The following is a 17,195-nucleotide window of genomic DNA, read 5'->3' on the forward strand; positions in this document are numbered from 1 at the left end:
ACAGTTGGGAAGGTGGGAGCTAACTCAAAGAAAAGGACATAAAATGCTAACACCTCCAGAGCACTTCTCCACCTCTCAAGCAGTTACCAATGTTACCTATAAGGAATTGTAACCAGGGAATTGCTACTCCCAACACAAATAGTTGCTAATGAGACCTCTGGGAAGCTCTTTTTCTGCCTTTTGGGCAGGTGTGGAAGATAGAGAGTGGTACCTCCTGGGAGGCTCCTGCCTCTTCATCTTGTAGGCAAGATAAGAAGAGGAAGGGGCGTGAGAAGAAAGGAAACCTGAAATCTATATAGGGGCAAGACACACCCCTTCCCAGAGATCTAGTTATTGGGTCCCCTTCTCCTGTCTATTTCTGTTCCAGCCCTAAAACGAAACTTGATTTCTACTCTTGCCTCAGCATTTTTCAGGTGTTTAATATTCAACATTGGGGGAATGAGGACCAATCCTGATTCCCAAGACTGGCATCACCATTACCACCAAGTAATCCATTCAAATTATTAACCCAGAAGATCTAAGATGATGCATCATTCTGTGTCACTCCGTGACCGGAGATTCTACTAGAGGGAATACTATTTCTCTGCAAGTACTGACTCTGAGGCCTGGAGACCTGAGCTGGCCTGGCAGTGGGGATTCCTGTGCAGGAGCAGCAGTTAGATGGGAAGGGAAGCAGGAAAGATATTAAATCCAACAAAAACAATGCTTGTATTTTCCTTCAAGAATTTTTCTTTTCTCTCTCTTTTTTCTTTTCTCTTTGTATCTTCTCCTGCCTCACATCCCTAACATTTGTGAAACCAAGAATTTTTTATGAATTAGGTTATTGAGGACTGGAAGGTGCTGATATTACAGTTGTGTTGTATATTCTTTTATCTCCTATTTTTAAATTTTTATTTTTCTAAAATTTTGTTTGTTTTTCGTACTCTCTCTAATAGTCTTCCCATTTACTTGTCTCCCCAAAATCACTTTCTCTCTTTTCTCCTGCTACTAGCCACCTTCTTTAGATCCCTCTTTCACGCTTCCTAAGAACAATAACTCTATATCCTCACCTCCTACCTCCTTAACATCTCATCCTATACCCCACTCCTAGTTCTCTCTTTGACCATCATCAGAAACTGTAGCCCATTTTGCAAACCTACTGTTTATATTGTAAGTAATAATTTAACTCATCATTTCTGTATATAGTGACAAAACTGTAAACATCTTAACAGCAGCTACTTGGTTTTAGGCTGTATGTTATTTGTATTGGGGTATGTTAATATTGTTCTTTCCCTTAAAGGAGAGGTATTGGAACCCAGCAGGGACACTCTAAGCCTTTTAGGGTAAGAACTGTAACCTCGAATCCTCAGTGGTAGAAGGGAAGACACACAAATAACTTGAATAAACAAAGGAAGAAAGTGCCTCAAACAAATCAAGATGCTACATTAATATAATCCATGGCCAGCACAGCAGAAGAAATGACAGAGAAGGAGTTCAGGATGTACATAATTAAATGTTCTGTGAATAAAAGGATGATATAAGAGAGCAAATACAGGCAGCAAAAAATCATTTTGATGAAGAGCTACATAAGCAAATATAGGAAGCAAAAGATTACTTCAATAAGGAGATAGAGGTTCTATGAAAAACCAAATGAATATCCTTCAAATAAAGGAAATAATAATCCAAATTAAAAACTCAATAGAAAGTGCCACCAACAGATTAGATCACTCAGAAGACAGAATCTCAGATAATGAAAATAAAACATATAATCTTGAAAAAAAATTGACCACACAGTGAAGATGGTAAGAAACCATAAACAGAACATTCAAGAATTATGGGAAAACATAAAAAGACTACATTTAAGAATTATTGGGATAGAAGAAGGCATAGAGTTCCAAACCAGAGGAATGAACAATCTGTTCAAAGAAATAACATCAGAAAATTTTCCAAACACGAAGAATGAATTGAAAAATCAAATACAAGATGTTTACAGGACTCCAAGTTTACAAAATCTTAACAGATCTACACAAAGTCATATTATAATGAAAATGTGTAGCATATAGAATGAGGAGAAAATTTTAAAAGACATAAAAGAAAGGATTCAGATTACATATAGGGGGAAACCAATAAGGATCTCTGCAGATTTCTCAACCCACATCCTGAAAGCTACAAGACACTGAAATAACATATACCAAACTCTGAATAAAAATGGATGCCAACCAAGAATCTTCTATGCAACAAAATTAAGTATTATATTTGATGATGAAATAAACACCTTCTCTGATTAAAAAAATTAAATGAATTAGCGACTAGAAAGCCTGCACTACTGAACATCCTAGGTAAAATATTCCATGAGGAGGAAATAAAAAACAACAATGAAAATCAGCAAATGGAGGTATACACTAAAGGTAAAATCAATCAAAGGAGAAAAAAGTCAAGTTTAATACCAAAAATAAACAAAAATGCCTAGGGATACAGATCATGTCTGTATTAATGGCCTAAACTGAATATTAATGGCCTAAACTCATCAATCAAAGACATAGACTAGCAGATTGGAATTTTTTTAAAAAAAGAGACCCAACAATATGTTGCCTTCAAGAGACTCATCTCCTAGGAAAAGACATCCACAGACTAAAGGTTAAAGGTTAGGGAAAAAACATACCACTCACATGGACTGCGGAAACAAGCAGGGGTTTCCATCCCCATATCAAATAAAGTACACTTTGAGCCAAAGTGAATCAAAAGGTATAAAGATGGGTATTACATACTGCTTAAGGAACCAGACATCAACAATATATAACAACTACAAGTATATATGCCTCAAACAATGGAACATCTACTTTCATCAAACAAACTCTTCTCAATTTCAGGAGTCAAACAGAACACAACACAATAATTCTGGGTGACTTTAAAATATCTCTTTCACCACTGGTTAGATCCTTCAAACAACAAACAAAAAGAAACTATAGAACTCAATAATATAATCAATAATTTAGACTTCACAAAGATATATAGCATATTCATCCATCAACAAGTGAATATACTTTCTTCTCAGCAGCATATGGATCCTTCTCTAAAATAGACCATATATTATACCAAAACGAAACTCTTAGCAAATACAAAAAAGTAGAGATACTATCCTGAATTCTATCAGATCATAATGGAATGAAATTAGAAATAAATGATAAGATAAAAAAAAAAAGCTACTTCAACACCTGGAGACTAAATAATATGCTATTGAATGAATAATGGATTGCAGAAGACAACATCAAAGAAGAGACAAAAAATTCTTAGAAGTGAATAAGAACACTAATACAATATATCAAAAACTCTGGGACACTATGAAGGCAGAACTAAGAGGAAAGTTCATTGCATGAAGTTTGTTCCTTTAAAAGAAGAAAAAGAAAGGGAAGAAATAACCTAACATTATACCTCAAAGCCCTAGAAATAGAACAAATCAACAACAAAAGCAGTAGAAGACAGGAAATAATTAAAATTGGGGCTGAAATCAATGAAATTGAAACAAAAGAAACAATTGAAAAAATTGACAAAACAAGTTGGTTTTTGAAAAAATAAATAAGTTTGATAAAATTTTAGGCATGCTAAGGAAAATAAGAAGAGATAAAACCTAAATTACTAACATCTGTGGTTAAAAAAGACACATCACAATGGACAACACAGAAATACAGACGATAATTAGAAATTATTTTGAAAATTTTTACTCTAATAGAAAATATTAGAGGCATAAACAAATTTCTGGTCATATGATTTTCCCAAACTGAATCAGGATGATATAAAAAGGATAAACAAATCGCCATCAGAAGCCTACCAATCAAGAAAGGCCCAGGACCAGATGGACACATAGCTGAGGTCTACAAGATCTTCAAAATAGAATTAATATATATACTCCTCAAATTATTCCATGAAATAAAAAAAGAGAGAATACTTCCAAACTCATTCTATGAGGCCAATATCACCCTGATTCCAAAAACAGACAAAGACATGTCAAAAAACAAAGAAAAATTTAGACCAATATCTCTGATGAACATACATGCAAAAATTCTCAATAAAATTCTGGCAAATCAAATACAAAAACATATCAAAAAGAGTGCACCATGATCAAGTGGGGTTCATCCCAGGGATGCAAGGTTGGTTCAGCCTATGGAAATCAATAAATGTAATTCATCACATTAATAGACTTAAAGGTAAGAATCATATGATCATCTCAATAGATGCAGAAAAAGCATTCGACAACATACAGCACCCCTTCATGTTCAAAAGACTAGAAAAACTAGGACTAACAGGAACATATTTCATCATTGTAAAAGCTATCTTTGCTCTGCCCAAGGACAACAACATTCAAAAAGGAGAAAAATTGAAAGCATTCCCTCTAAAAACTGGAAAAAAACAGGAATGCCTCTTTCATCACTTCTATTCAACATAGTTCCTGAAACACTGGCCAGAGAAATTAGAGAGATGAAAGAAATTAAAGGGATACACATACGAAAAAAATAACTCAAATTAGGACTTTGTGCCCACGATATGATTCTATACCTAGAAGACCCAAAAAATTTCACCAGAAAACTTCTAGAACTAGTAAATGAATTCAGCAAAGTAGCAGGATATAAAATCAACACCCATAAATCAAAGGCATTTCTGTATATCAGCGACAAATTCTCTGAAATGGAAATGAGGAAAACTATCCCATTTACAATATCCTCAAAAAAAATTATAAAATACTTGGGAATCAACTTAACAAAAGAGGTGAAAGACCTCTACAACAAAAACTACAGAACGCTAAAGAAAAAATTAAATAAGACATTAGAAGATGGAAAGATCTTCCTTGTTCTTGGATAGGCAGAATTAATATTGTCAAAATGATCTTACTACCAAAAGCAGTAATGCAGATTTAATGTGATTCCAATCAAAATCCCAATGACATTCCACATAGAAATAGAAAAAGCAGTCATGAAATTCATCTGGAAAAATACTCTTAATATCCAAAGAATATTCAAAGCAATCCTTAGCAGGAAGAGTGAAGCAAGTGCATCACTCACTATACCAGACTTTAAACTATATTACAGAGCAATAGTATCAAAAGGAGCATGGATTGGCACCAAAATCCACTTATATACCAATGGTACAGAATAGAGGACACAGAGACGAACCCACATAAATGCAATTGTCTCATATTAGACATAGGCACCGAAAATAGACATTGGAAAAAAGATAGCCTCTTAAACAAATGGTGCTGGGAAAACTGGAAATTGATATGTAGCAAAATGAAAATAAGTCCCTATCTCTCACCATGCAAAAAACTCAAATCAGAGTGCATCAATGACCTAAGAATTAGACCAGAGACGCTTTGCCTAATAGAAGAAAAAGTAGACCCAAATCTTCATCATGTTGGATTAGGCCCTTATTTCCTTAACAAGATTCCTGTAGCACAAGAAATAAAATCAAGAATCAATAAATGTAATGGATTCAAACTGAAAACTTTCTTTTCAGCAAAAGAAACAATCAATGAGGAGAAAAGAGAGCCTTCAGTATGGAAGTATATTTTTATCACACGGACATAAGATAGAGCACTAATCTCTAGGATATATAAAGAACTCAAAATACACCAAAACCCCCCCAAATAACCCAATCAATAAATGGGATAAAGAACTGAACACACACTTTTCAGAAGATGAAATACAATCAATCAGCAAATATATTTTAAAAAATGTTCAACATCTCTAGCAAGTAGAGAAATGCAAATCAAAACTACTCTAAGATTTCATCTCACTCCAGTCAGAATGGCAGCTATTAAGAATACAAACAACAATAAGTGTTAGTGAGGATGTGGGGAAAAGGCACACTCATACATTACTGATGAGACTGCAAATTGGTGCAACTACTCTGGAAAGCAATATGGAGAGTCCTAGGAAAACATGGTGTGAAATCACGATTTGACCCAGCTATCCCACTCCTTAGTTTATACCCAAAGATCTTAAAAACTGCATACCACAGTGACACAGCCTCATAAATGTTTATAGCAGCATAATTTATAATAGTCAAATTGTGGAACCAACCTTGATGCCCTTAAGTAGATGAATGGATAAAGAAACTGTGGTATATATACACAATGGACTATTGCTCACCAGTAAAAGAGAATAAAATTATGGCATTTGCTGATAAATGAATGGAGTTGGAGAATATGGCCAAATGTTTTGTCTGATATGTCGATGCTGATCCATAATGGGGGTGGGGGAGAGCATGGGTGAAATAGAGAAACTTTAGATAGGGCAAAGGGAAGGAAGGGAATGAGAGGGGGCATTGAGGTAGGAAAGATGGTGGAATGAGATGGACATCATTACCCTAAGTACATTATGAAGACATGTATGGTGTGACTCTACTTTGTTTACAACCGGAAACATGAAAAATTGTGCTCTATATGTACACTATGAATTTAAATGTATTATGCTGTCATGTATAACATGTACATTATTTAGAATAAATTTAAAATTTAAAAAAATCATTAACCCTATAATGAATTATTCAACTGATTAGGTTATAGCTTCATTTGTAAATTGCCTCGCATTCAAGTTTTTGTGAGTACACCTCAAATCCAAACCGTATAGCCTGACAGAAGAAGAAATATAGAATGCAAAGATAATGAAATATGTTTTTTATTTCCTTAAAGGCAGTATTCTTGTCACAGAAAAAATGTTTGCAAGTTCTATCAATCTAAAAGATAATAGTACCATCAGAAATATAGATACTGTCATTTTTGAATTTTAATGGAGGCTAAGTTAAATTTTGTTTATTAGTATGATTTCTTTCTGTAAAATACCTTAATATTTTAAAAAAATTACAATAATTGATTTGCCACACTGTTCTCTTTCAAGTAGATCAATGATTTTTATATGCCATGAGAAAATTTGCCATAATAATGTTTAATAATACAGTCCAAACCATAAATGTTTAACTTGAAGAATGAACTTTGTGAATTACGACTTGATAAAAAATTGCTCCCAGGCCACAAAGAAACCAAATCTATTCACAGGCTACTGAAGCATCTTAGAGTTTTGCTTCCAAACAATAGAATATCCTGCATTTGAACACATGACTGCTTCAGTCACCAACTTTGCATCTTTCTCCCTAAGGAGAGTGCCCTCAGGGATAGCATTTGCCTTAGGTAAGAGAGATCTAGATAGGAGGAGTGGAAACAAGACACAGGACCATGCAGCTTCAGTTATGTGACCCAGAGTGTAAAAAGCACTGGAAGTAAAATTGAATTTGATTGAGCAGAAGATAATGAAATCTGTGAGTTTCCAGTTGAGAAGGGATTTGTTCTGCCCTTTCATTTATAACTGCAATTATGAAAGCATTATCACAAACAAAAGGAAATTATCTTCAACAATCACACCTTCTGGAGAAAAGTATCAGAACTTACTGAGTTCAGGAAATAAAGAGGCAGTTATGAAAGGATATTGCCAACACTGGGGTGATAGACACATGATCTTTGCTTGAAAAGAACAAAGTTGAATCAAGTTTTCAAATGGTTTCAAAACCAAAGAAAGTAAAAATAAAACTAATTCTGATATTAGGATGAATTTTATGTAAAATAAACCGACCAATTAAACAGATTTGTTTTCCAAAATCAAATAATTAGGGACAAAGTTCAGTGACATATGTGGCAACTTTTGAAGTAAACACACTAGGGCAATTCTTCAAATAAGACATGACATGTGGTATAGTGACATTAGCTGAATCTCTGAGATTTGGTTTTAGACAAGATTGCAAATAATCTCAGCTGACCTGGTCTGAATGCTAAGGACACATATTGAGGAGCTGTCCATGGTAATTAATAAAATGTTCACAATTAGGTCTTCCCTAAGCTAAGTTTGATGGTGCTCCGCACTCTGACCATCTCACATTGACATCCGTACAAGAATCTAAAAGATCCTCTTGTGAAAAACATCCTAATCCAAAGCTATGAGGAATCCACATGGTCTGTCTTTTCTCTCTTCATACTACTGTGATACATCTGCCTGAGCAGATCCAAGACTTGATTTTTTTTCTTCATGAGAGATATATAACTGAGGTAAATACCCACGACTAACAGGATTTCAGAAACTATTGTATCTCTTAGTGCTACAGTTCCCTCAAAATACTTAGATATTACTATTTCTGAAGGTACATAAGGTCATTCCTCTGAGCAGTCCCGAGTCCCTGAACTGGCTTGTCATGCTGAGGACCAATAAACAGGTTCAGGGACCACAGTTTCAAGGTGAGCTCTACAGAAAGATACCAGCTTTGGGAACCTGATGCCAGAAGGAATGTCCTGAACCTCTTACCTTTTTTGGGGGGAGCTGAGGAGATAGGTTCTCTGATTTAAGGTCCAGATGTAATTATAGCTTCCCTGGAGGTAAATTCCATTACTTTGCTGGCAAAAATACATGATCAGATGATATCATTAGTCTTTAAAAACCAATAGCAATAACAGAAGCATTTTCCTAAATAAAAAACGGTAAAGAGAGGTGGGAGTCCTTGGCAAAAGCATGATACTAGCAAATGTGATTGGCACTTCTTTGACATAAATATATAAACATGATTTTCCTTCTTGTTTTTTGGTGCCTTTCATGCTATTTTGTTTATAAGAAAACCTGTAGGCAGATAGGAGTAGCCAGCACCAGGAGTTTGCCTAAGTTAAAGAAAGTAAAACTCTAATAATATAGCCTACCTACCATTAATACTGGTGTTGAGGATCCGGTTTGAGTTCATTCTCCCAGTGTTGACAATTGTACACCCACCTAGGCACAGTTTTATTTAAAGGATATAACAGAGTGACAGGGACACAGGGGCTTCCACAGAGGAGAGTGCCTAAATTGATACCCAAGGGAGTGGGGAGTGACCTGCCTCTTTTATAGATTTCAGATTTCTTTTGTTCCCATGCCCCCTCCTCCCAATCTGCCTATGTGACCCAAAAGGTGGAGTTATGCAAGGGTGGGAATGAAGCCACCCAGGGATACAGGTATGAAGGGAGCCACCCAGGAGCTACTCACTAATAACTTCTTGCAGGGAAGAACAATTTCCTGGAGGGAGGTAACCTTTGCAAATGGTTGAAGGAGGAGATGTGTCCTGAAGGTGTTAGCATTTTATTTCCTCTTGAAACAGCCCCCATCTTCCAGACCAAGTTATGCATCACCTATAGTGACTGTCCTTTTGCTAACTGCACCCACATGACCTGGCCAAAGTGATATGAGCTGAAAGAGAGATGGTGAGGAAAATTTCTTAATGGAAAAAGAAGAGACTTGATAAACATTTTTTTTCTCCTTCCTCCTTACTCCTAATTATTACTTTAAATGTGATGACTGTTTTCTATAGACTATGGAGGTACCAGTGGAAAGAACAGGAAACTCATATTTTAAACTTGATAAACTAGATAATTAGAAAAAATATAAGTACCTAGGGATACTCTGGGGGTTGCCTTACTGTACTTCATGTTGTTTGAGAGAAAAATAACTCACTAATTGTTGCTTAAGCCAATTTTATGTATTTTCTCTCATATACAATTCATCATCAGTATCCCTAACATTAGTAGAAAATTTTCTTTTTTATATTTTATTGTATGTATCTTCATAATTACAAATGTTATTTTGAACACATACAAAATAGTTGAATAAAAAAGATATCCTATTATCTGAATTGTACATTTAGTTTTGCTTACCATTCATATGTTGGTCTACATCCTACTGTATTGTGAACATACATAGTAGAAAATAATACATAAATAAAATGTTGGTTTTTTTCCAATGTGAGAATATCATCTATATGAAAAATTAGAGATGAGCCAAAGTGAGAAAGACCTGAACATGTAGAATGCCTCAGAAAAATTCTATGGAATAGTTTTGTTTAAGCTAATGATATCACTGATAGTTAATATATTCATTGACCTTTATGTTTTTAATACAGATAGATTTAAAATAACCTGTTTCTTCCAACTACTATTAGATACCGCATTATAAATTAGTGTAGAAAAGACAAGACAAATGCTTGATGATTTCATTTTATTTATGCAGTTTTTAAGAAAATTACTTGGTTTCTTATGACCCTCAGAAGCTATCCAGTTTGTTTCAATGAACTTATATGTATATAATTATAAATTTATTAGTTAAAATATATTTAGTGAACTGCAACCCAATTACAATTCTGTACTCACATGAAAATTCAAATTGTTCTGTACTTGGCCGCTGGGACTTCCTCAGATTGACATAATGTCCCTTTGATGTTTGCTATGACTCCAGGCTGCTCTGAAATAGACCTTTCAGGTTTTCCTTTTACATTTCCTGGCATAGACCTATATTAGCCAGTTCTCCCAAATTCTTCTATATATTACTTTATTTAATGGAAAATTATATTTCAGGAACTCAAAGTGGTCACAGCAAGTTTTCAAAAATGTATCTAATTTATTATAAATTAGTTTATATCATCCAATAGTGGTGTTTTCCCTAACAATTACTATGTATTCTGCCCCTTTTCCCCATAATATCATTATACCTTTTTCAAACATACAAAAAATAAAAAAGATAAAATATCTACAGTGGATACCCATAAACCTATCCTTTAGAATCTATTATCAATATTTTATGATGCTTATTTCACTGCATATATAATAATGCAATCAACCATAGCTCTCTGTTCATCTATCAACCCTTCATCTACATCTATTTTTAACAGATTTACTGAAAAGATTTATATAACATAAAATTTCTTCACTATAAATACAGTTTGATTATAACAATTGTACAACTGTAGCTATAATATTTTAACTGACCTTTAAGTGAAAATTTTTCCATAACCTCCCCACCAGCCCATGTGAACATTCCACTTTCTTCTTCTACAAGTTGAATATTTTTTAAGATTTAATATGAAGTGAGAACAAATCTTTCTGTGCTTGTCTTCTTTTACTTGACATAATGTCCTCCAAGATAATTTATGTTTTTTAAATTATAAGATTTCTTTCATTAAGGCAGAAGAGTTTCCTATTGTGTACATGTATCCCACATATTCTTTATTCTTTCACCACTGATGGACACATAGGTTAATTCCGTATCTTGGTTATTTTGGATAACATTGTAATACATGTGGAAGTGCAGATATTTCTTCAGTATATATTTAACTTTTTTGAGCAACTTTTATTATGGCTTTTGTTCTATCAATTTATATACTAACCAAGAAATTTATATACTATATACAAATATTCCCTGCTTTTTATAGTCCTTGGCATCACTTACCATTTTCTTTTTGACAGTAGCTATTATACAGGTATGAGATAATGTCTGATTGTGGTTTCAATTTCCATTTCTTTCATGATACTGAGCCTTTATTTATATACATTTTCTTCACTTGTATTCTTCTGGGAAATATCTGTGTCCTTTGCATATTTTCAAATTGGACTATTTGTTTTCTTATTGTTGATTTAATTATACATTTTGGGGCTGGGGATGTGGCTCAAGCGGTAGCCCGCTTGCCTGGCATGCGTGCGGCCCGGGTTCGATCCTCAGCACCACATACAAAAAACAAAGATGTTGTGTTCGCCAAAAACTGAAAAATAAATATTAAAAATTCTCTCTCTCTCTCTCTCTTTAAAAAAATGATAATTATACATTTTGGATATTAATCCTTCATCATATGGATGGTTGGCAAGTATTTTCTCTCATTCCAGAGGTTGTCTCTTCATTTTGTTAACTGTTTTTATTGCTGTACAGAAGCCTTTTAGTTTGACATAATTCCATTGGTCTATTTTTTACTTTTGTTACCTGTGCTTTTGGAACGATATCCAAAAAGTCATAACCCAAAGAATATCTTGAAGTTTTTTCACCCTACCATTTCTTCTATTTGTTTTATGATGTCAAACCATATGCGTAAGTCTTTAGTCCGTTCTGAACACAGTTTTATTTTCAAAAACAGTTCCATCATACCAGAAAATTTTCACATGCATGTTACATTCTACACAAAATATTTTGAATGATCATTATCAGCTATCACATATTTTTCTAAACATCATCATCAACTAAGCTGTTTTCTGTAATGAGATGAGAATCCATCTAATAAATTTGTTATAGTTTTATCAAATGATAGAAAGGCTTAGATTTTTGCTTTATAGGGGAAATAAAGTGTATCATATGTATTATCTTTTAATTAATAGTCTTAAAAAAGAAAATAATTCTTTCATTACTTTTCTGGTTTTTAGATATATTTTCAATGAATTGCCTAAAGAAGAAAATTCCTGGAAAGTAAAGTGTCATAATTGTTTTATGAATTTAAGTCATGCTATTCTCTATGTCTCTAAATATTATTTTACACAATGCATTTTAAATAAACATTTATGTGTTGGACAATCAATTCCCAACAAATATTTGTTGGTGTACTTGAAATATTGTTCCTCATAATTATAATTCTTGTACTTTTAAATTTAAAGGAAACGAAGGGTATGTTTTTCATCACCATATAGATTCTCCTCAAGTCAGTAGACTGAGTGCGATGTCTGTCAATAAATAAGGTGAGTATTTACTTTAGGTTATAGACATATATTTTTATATTATAAGATATATTATTGCAGATTTTCTGTTAACTTAAACATAATAAAAATCTTCAGATATAACACATCCACTATATTCCATTTGATATTATAAATAGTTGTTTGAGAAAAATTGCTTTTGTCATATATCAAAGGGACATTTTGAAGATTAGTTTTCATTAGAGAGAATGTTTCATGTGTCCTTTAAGCTCCTGAGAGTTCAAATAGGAAATGTACTTTAGGCACATGGATCTGCTCATTGACTTCTATGGATTCATTGCTATTTATAGCTGTTTATAAGGTGTTAATGCAGATAGATGGGCTTAAATAAGAGGAACCAGAAGCACTGTTCACAAAGGCTCTTGCTATTTTAAACTTAGATAATGTGGGCAGTGATTCTAATTACAAGGAAAATATATTTAATTTGTCATAAGTATTATAGTATTCAAATTCTGTAACATGTCTACTTAAAAATAGACAGAATTTATAAATAACCAGATGTAACACCTAATTTATTTCCCTTAAATATAAGTCCTTCTTTGACTCTAGAGTACTTATAACAAAAATTATTTTAAGATCAATTTTATTATTTTTTTTTCAAAAATTGTACAGTTAAGAGGAAAATCAAACTCTTCCCATCTAATATGGCTTAAGGATACATTTTATCTATCCAATAAAGTTTTTAAAATAATTGATATCATTCTGAACTTCACAAATAACAGTACAAATGCATTCTCTATTATTTTCACTCTGACATTATTTGTGTGGTGTTAATGTGCAGCCTTTCCTGTCAGGTACAGAATGGAGCAACTTTTATTATGGCTTTGGCTCTATCAATTTATATACTAACCAAGAAATTTATATACTATATACAAATATTCCCTGCTTTTTATAGTCCTTGGCATCACTTACCAGTCGCTGAAGGTGGTTCCATAGCGTCCCATTTCTGGTGGTTCAGAAAAATTATTTCAAAGTAAAATAATTATCTGAAAAATAGTACTTGGATAGTAATTTCCCATTAAATACATGAAGTTTTAATGAAGACAGTGGTTTTTGTCAGAAAGTGTAGATTTGTTTACTGGTTCTAATGATATATTTCTATATAATCATAATATTCAATTGTATTGAATGTGAGGCATTATGAAGTTTTAACATATATGTTTGAAATATTGGAATAAAACCAAAATCCTGTAGTCATGAATTGTGTACACATTTTGTTTTTTCTGTTTCTTTTCAACTGTCAATTCTTCTAAGTGGGAAAAAATTATTTAATGATGCATACCAAAGAAAACTATGAAGAGTCTTAAGATATTTTTAACAGTATTTTTCCAACTACAATGTACATTTTGATGATAAGTTATCAAAATGAAGTCAATTAAGGTGCTTACACATGAATACAACATAGAGTAAATGAGGTATCAATTAGTGTGAATTTGTGACACTACATGACTATAAGCAATTTTTTAAAAATTTTATTATTAGTTATTCAAAAATTATATAGCTCTTGACATATCATATTTCATACATTTGATTCAAGTGGGTTATGAACTCCCATTTTTACCCCATATACAGATTGCAGAATCACATTGGTTACACATCCACGTTTTTACATACTGCCATATTAGTAACTGTTGTATTCTGCTACCTTTCCTATCCTCTACTATCCCCTCTCCCCTCCCCTCCCCTTCCATCTTCTCTCTCTACCCATCTACTGTAATTCATTTCTTTCCCTTGTTTTTTTCCCTTTCCCCTCACTTCCTCTTATATGTAATTTGGTATAACAATGAGGATCTCCTTCCATTTCCATGCAATTTCCCTTCTCTCTCCCTTTCCCTCCCACGTCTTGTTCCTGTTTAATGTTAATCTTCTTCTCATGCTCTTCCTGCCTGCTCTGTTCTTAGTTGCTCTCCTTATATCAAAGATGACATTTGGCATTTGTTTTTTTAGGTATTGGCTAGCTTCACTTAGCATAATCTGCTCTAATGCCATCCATTTCCCTGCAAATGCCATGATTTTGTCATTTTTTAGTGCTGAGTAATACTCCATTGTACATAAATGCCACATTTTTTTTAATCCATTCATCTATTGAAGGGCATCTAGGTCGGTTCCACAGTCTAGCTATTGTGAATTGTGCTGCTATGAACATCAATGTAGCAGTATCCCTATAGTATGCTCTTTTAAGGTCTTTAGGGAATAGTCCGAGAAGGGGAATAGCTAGGTCAAATTGTGGTTCCATTCCCAGCTTTCCAAGGAATCTCCATACTGCTTTCCAAATTGGCCGCACCAATTTGCAGTCCCACCAGCAATGGACAAGTATACCCTTTTCCCCACATCCTCGCCAGCACTTGTTGTTGTTTGACTTCATAATGGCTGCCAATCTTACTGGAGTGAGATGGTATCTTAGCAATTTGATAAAGCATTCGAAATTACAAGTTGCAAATACCTACTCATTAAATCATCTTATGAAGTAGGAGGTGAGAGGTAGCAGATTTAGTTAATTTAAAAAATATTTTTCTGTGCACTTTACATTTGAACTATGTGACCACAGTCTTCTCTTGATAAATTCTATAAACAAAAATATTGCATACTTCTTAGAAATAATTATTTTCCACAACTAGAAATTTCAAGATTTAATGAAATATCAAACTTTGGACAGTAAGTGATAACTTATTAAAAGATTAACATGAAAAAAAGAAATTTCTTTTGTAAGTGTCATAAATGATAAATGCACAGCTCTCATCTATCCATGCACATGTAGAAATTCACCTATTGCCTGAGGTATCCAGAAATTGTTGTCAGTCCTGAAAAACATGATCTGATTCTTTAGGTGAAGATTTTTCAGCTCTTTCATTTTAAAGCAATTTCTTTCCCTTTGAGACACTTCGGTTTTGTTATTTATTTATGGTAATTTTCTCTATTTTATTATCCCATGTATTCGGTGCTTACTTCTGTTTACTTCTTATGACTTGGCTTCTTCTTTTAGATTTATTTATACTTCTCAGCTCTTGGACCAAATCCAATATCCATTTTCAATATTATTTATGTTCATTTGGATTTTTATCCCTATTTGATTGTCTTACATTTCAAAAGTTTCCAAGGTGATCTTGAATAAAATATAATTTGTATTTCTTTTCCTTGTAGTTGCATTTTATAAGCCTCTGAATATTTAACTCAAATATATTTCTTCTTTAAAGCATAATAGGAAAATTCAAATCTCTAAACAAGTCTCTGAAAGTTATAAATAGCCTAATTGTACAAGTTTTTGTTTTTTCCATAATACGACTTGAGTCATAAATAAATTGTTTTTGACAATACATTATGAAAGATTTCTGAACTATTTTTTGAAGAAAAGCAAACAATTGACAATTTGTCTATTTATTGTCAAGGCAAAAATCTAAGAAGCAGTAAGCAAAATGTCAATCAAATCAAATTTAGAAACTACTAATACAGATATCTCTTGCAATCAATGAATGGTAGATTACCAAAGGACATCAAGTGTAACACTGTAGTGGGTTATTAGTATACATAGCTGTCAGGAACTGTCCATGAGTTGCATGTATGTAACCACACATAGAAGCCTCGTGGATAGAGGCATCTGGTGTCTGGGAATGACCAGTGGATATTTCCTCTGGTCAATTGCCCAGGGACAAGGTGAATCTCTATCCCTCTCTGCCATGGCCCACAGAGCACCTGAGATTGGTGTGACCTGCCAAGATGTCAATCAACCTTCTGACTGCAAGATATCACAAAGCAAGACTCTGCCCTTGAAACTTTATCCTGCCTTTGATGTACCTCCTTAAATAAACCACAAGAGCCATCATCTCTTTGGCTAGCTCCAGAATTCATGTGGACTAGATCTATCAGGGGCTTTGCCTTTTGTAAATATATTTTTGAGTATTTGTGTTTTGTTATTCACCAATTATTTGACAATTTAAGTTTTAGGATGGTTTACACCCTCCTGGGAAGGAAGAACCACCCCCAGTGAGATGTTGGCCTTTGCCCCCTTGCGTCCCCCCCCCCCAAACATAGCAATGAAATTCTCACCTAATCTTTAGGTGAAATGTTAAAATTTTAGTTTAACTTACTTTTTGGCATAAATAATGTACATTAGGGCAATTAACAGTGACATGCAGCATTTTGTTGTTTTATTTTGTTCAAAGTCTATGTGTACCAGTATGGCACCTAATTACCTCTTGCTCCTTTTTTGAGGAAAACACAGATTTAGGTCTCTTTGAATAAACATTATTCTCATTTGTATTCTCTCATCGAGGGGAAGGAAGATGGCAAGTTTCCATCACCTTGGGCCAGCTAATTTCACCTTTAATATTTCCATCTGTAATAACTTCCTTACCTATTCTCATAACCTATATTTCATTTAAATAATTTCCACTACCTATTTCTGAATAAATTCTAATCCGAAAATTAGTCAGAAGAAATTGAATTCTTCATCTCTGCTGCAACATCAGCCACTAGATCACTTACCTCCTGGGATGCTGTGATTCGCCTGAAACCTGCTTTCTTGCCTATCTCTTTCTTCCCATTAAGATTTTAGTAAGCACTGTTGGTGGTGGGGGTGGTGTCTCTACTTACAAAGGAATCAAGTCACACGCACTTTAGTACTCAAGTATCCTTGCCAACTAGGTCATAA

General features: G+C 33.6%; 1 pseudogene; it reads right to left on the reverse strand.

The window, feature by feature from the left end:
- Positions 1–13,491, reverse strand: part of LOC143401906 (chromobox protein homolog 1 pseudogene) — a 140,298-nt pseudogene extending 126,807 nt beyond the window's left edge.
- Positions 13,492–17,195: the final 3,704 nt, after the last annotated feature.

This window comes from Callospermophilus lateralis, chromosome 6 (genome assembly GCF_048772815.1).
Source record: "Callospermophilus lateralis isolate mCalLat2 chromosome 6, mCalLat2.hap1, whole genome shotgun sequence".
Taxonomy (NCBI): Eukaryota; Metazoa; Chordata; class Mammalia; order Rodentia; family Sciuridae; genus Callospermophilus; species Callospermophilus lateralis.